At 42.0% G+C, this 4,076-nt stretch overlaps 1 pseudogene across 1 annotated transcript; it reads left to right on the top strand.

The window, feature by feature from the left end:
• The first annotated feature begins 7 nt into the window (after window positions 1–7).
• LOC100962799 lies at window positions 8–596 on the top strand (annotated as a pseudogene). The gene has a single exon (XR_002774513.1). The product of XR_002774513.1 is annotated as a glyceraldehyde-3-phosphate dehydrogenase pseudogene (transcript).
• Window positions 597–4,076: the final 3,480 nt, after the last annotated feature.

Raw genomic sequence — 4,076 nt, 5'->3', positions numbered from 1 at the left:
TCCCTTGGCTAAGGTCATCCATGACAACTTCGGCATTGTGGAGGGACTCATGACCACAGTCCATGCCATCATTGCCACCCAGAAGACTGTGGATGGCCCCTCTGGGAAGTTGTGGCGTGATGGTCGCGGGGCTCTCCAGAACATCATCCCTGCCTCAACTGGTGCAGCCAAGGCTATGGGCAAGGTCATCCCTGAGCTGAATGGGAAGCTTACTAGCATGGCATCCCATGTCCCCACTGCCAACATGTCGGTGGTGGATCTCAGCTGCCATCTGGAGAAGCCTGCCAAATACGATGATATCAAGAAGGTGGTGAAGCAGGCATCAAAGGGCTCCCTCAAGGCATCCTGGGTTACACTGAGTACCAGGTCGTCTCCTCTGACTTCAACAGTGACACCCATTCTTCCACCTTTGATGCTGGGGCTGGCATTGCCCTCAATGACCACTTTGTCAAACTCATTGCCTGGTATGATAATGAATTTGGCTACAGCAACAGAGTGGTGGATCTTATGGCCCACATGGCCTTCAAGGAGTAAGAACCCACAGACCACCAGCCCCAGCCAGAGCATGAAAGGAAGAGAAAGGCCCTTAGCTGCTGGGGTGCTCCTGCCTACTCAGTCCCCCACCTCACTGAGAATCTCCCCTCAAAATAGTTTCCACACCAGACCCAGTAAAGAATGAGAGGGGCCCCTATAGGGAGCCCCACCTTGTCATGTATCATCAATAAAGTTCTCTGAATTAAAAAAAAAAAAAAATCTAAGTAACTTGCTAACATTACAAAGGATTCCCCCAGAGAAACTTCAGCTACAACTGACTATCCCCCCCACCACCACGGAATGTATTGAATTGTGTCATGTCCTCTCCCTCCATCCTCCAAATTCCTGTGCTGAAGTCCTAGCCATCACGACCTCAGAATTTCATCTTATTTGAAGATAGAGTCTTTACAGAGGTAATCAAGTTAAAATGAAGTCATTAGGGTGGGCCTAATGTGATATGACTAGCGTCCTTAGACAAAGGGGAATTGTGGACACAAAGACACACTTACAAGGAAGACAGAGTGAAGACACAGGGAGAGGATGACCCCCCACCAGCCAGGGAGGGAGGCCTGGAACAGATTCTTCTCTCATAGCCCTCAGAAGAAAGCAGTGTTGGCCTGACCCTGATCTCAGACTTCAAGCTTTGAGAACTGGGGAGACAATACATATCTGTTGTCCAGGCTCCCCAGTTTGTGTTACTCTGTTTTGGTAGTCCTAACAAACTGATACCCCACAGAATCAATAAGTAAACATTTATCAAAATAACACTTGTACGAGGTTATAACAATATTAACAGGCTTATGTTGAAACGCAATAGACACATCTCATCCCACTCACCAGACACAACTGCATGTAACTTTTTTAAGCTATATTTTCTCTATTTCAATATTGCCAAATAATTCCTACAAAGTGCCACTTGCATACTTATTTATGGCCAGCTATTGGCTTCCTTTTTAGGGTATAGTTTTCTTGCGTTCTACTTTTTCCTCTCCCTTTTCCCACGCCTAGTGAATGTAGTTAGAACCGTCAGTATTCCTATTATTATAAATATGTAAATATTATTCCCTACAGAACCTTCTTGTGAACTATGATTGTTTCCTTTATTTGCACAATTTTCTTTTTCCTGAAGTTTTAATTATTGTCCTGCTTTTGCTTTTGTTTGTTTAATCTGGTTAGATTTTTCAATTTACTTATCACTCATTTTTCACAAGTACTCCCACAGTTCTGTCAAGTATCTATTAATGATTTTTAAGCATTCCAACACATTGAATAATTGTTATGTCTATTGCCTTATGTGGTCCTCTGCCTTCTTGTTCTGGCTTTTGACTGGGCTCTCTAGGCCTGATGCAGGCCTGGGCCTTTCTTCCCTTGCTCTGCTGTAAGGTATCACCTTGTCCTGCATCTCACACCATCCTCATCTTGGGTTTACCCCCTCATTTTCCTGAAACACACCCCCTAATACCTTTCTTAGATAGGATATAAACATAGTAAGTTTTTTTGATGTTTGCCTACCTGAAAACTCCTTTATTCTGCCTTCACACTTGATTGCCTGTTTGTGTATAGAATTCCGGGTTGAAACGTTTATCCCTCAGAAAAACAATGTAGATGCATTATTTGGGGTTTATTTATTTATTTTTTTAAGACAGAATCTCACTCTGTTGCCCAGCAACCTGGGTCACAACAACCTCAGACTTCTGGGCTCAATCTTCCTCAGCCTCCCCAGTAGGTGGGACTACAGGCACCCACCACAATGCCTAGTTAATTTTTTTACATTTAGTAGAGATGGGGGTGTCTCGCTCTTGGTCAGGTTGGTCTCAACTCCTGAGCCCTGGGGCTCCTCCTATCTCAACCTCCAGAGGGCTACAATTATAGGTGTGATCCACTGCACTCAGCCAGGGTGCATTGTTTTTCTGGATTTTTTCCTCTAGTGCTGTTTTTAAAAAGTTCTAGGCTTTTCAAATTCCCATTTCTGTGGCAGTGATTTTTTTCTAAACCTTTGGAAATGTTCAAGATCTTATTTTAACCCCAACTGTTTTGAAAACTCACCATGCTATGCTTCAATGTGAATCTTTTTTTATCCCACTTGGTGGACTTCTCTTCATCTGGAAATGGATGATATTCCATTCTGTAAATTTTTTTGTTGTTACTGTTTTTATTAACCTGCTGCTGCCTATTTCCCTTTCTTCTTTCTAAAAACTTCCATTATTTGCCCACGGAACTACCCAATGATCCATCAAGTTGTCCCCCATTCTTCTCATTCCTGGTTTCCAGCTTTGACTTCTTGTTTCATCTTTCGCGAAGTTTTCTTGTTTTAGTCATTATACCCCTCTTATTGAATTTTCTATTTCATTTTGACAATCATACTTTGAAATTCCAGGCCCTCGTTATTGTTTACTGACTTTTCCTTTCTCAAAGCACCTACTCCTGTAAACTCCTGGGGGATGTTTGCTTATTTTTGGTTTTCTTTACTTCTTTGTTAGTTTTGCTCCTTGCTTCAAATCGGTTTGCTTACTGCAGGTTTCTTCATACCAGTTATTTGTTTTTGTCTCACCCCTTCTCGGTGAAAGTTTTCCCCTTTGTCTGGTGATCTGTCACTGTCCACTGCTGTTCAATAGTCTGCCATTCAAGAGATGACAGATACCCTGTGGACTCATTGCTGGGCTCTAAGGGCAGCCATGTTGGGGTCAACCTCAAAATACAAGGACATAGATTTTCCCACTGGGTCATTCAGTAACTTCCATGAAAAGCTGTCTGTTTTTCAGGTTGACAGGGATAGAGAAGATAGGGGAGTTGAAATATTTTGCTGTTAATATTCTATAAACAAAATGGACAAGGGGCTCACGAGAGTGTGCCGATTTGTTCTTTTCCTAAGTCTTGCCTGTCACTCTTGCTTCTCACTGTTCCTGAGTCTGGAAATTTCTCCATGATAAACTTCCAGTGACGCAGCAAGCTGGTACAGTAAACCTGAGAATACATTCAGTGTGCAGCTTCTCCGACTCTTATCCTTTGTGGAACCTCCAGGTGTGATGACCTCAGAGCTGTCTCTGACATGCTTTTCTCTGGCATCACTCCTGCAAGCCCTAAACCATGACTTCCTCCAGTCTAAGTCGGTTACCATCCTCCACCCACCTTTTATCCCCCCAAATTGCATTATAATCTCTCATCTTTTGGTTTCTTCTTTTTGATGTGGGTTAAAAACCTCTTTTTTAAATGTTTTGTTGCCTTTAGGGAATAAAATATTTTTTAATCCTTTGCCTTCTTAAAATAATTCGACTATAAGTTTAGGGGTGGGGGAGTAGATCAAAAAAGTATGTGTAGTTAGCCTGCCACTGTCTACCAGTGGACACAGCCACTGTTTTTATTGAGAGATAATTTATACACACCATCAAATTTACTTATAAAATTTAGAGGATTTTTAATATATTCACAAGTCCATGGAGTCATCATCATTCTCTAATTATGTAACGTTTTTGATCACTCTAAAAAGAAATCCCAGACTCATAAGCAGTTAGACACAATTTTATTTTTTATTCTTTTTGAGA

The sequence above is a fragment of the Otolemur garnettii genome, unplaced genomic scaffold (assembly GCF_000181295.1).
Source record: "Otolemur garnettii isolate 467f Iridium unplaced genomic scaffold, OtoGar3 scaffold00082, whole genome shotgun sequence".
NCBI classification, from domain to species: domain Eukaryota; kingdom Metazoa; phylum Chordata; class Mammalia; order Primates; family Galagidae; genus Otolemur; species Otolemur garnettii.
This window is presented reverse-complemented; position numbering and strand designations above follow the sequence as displayed.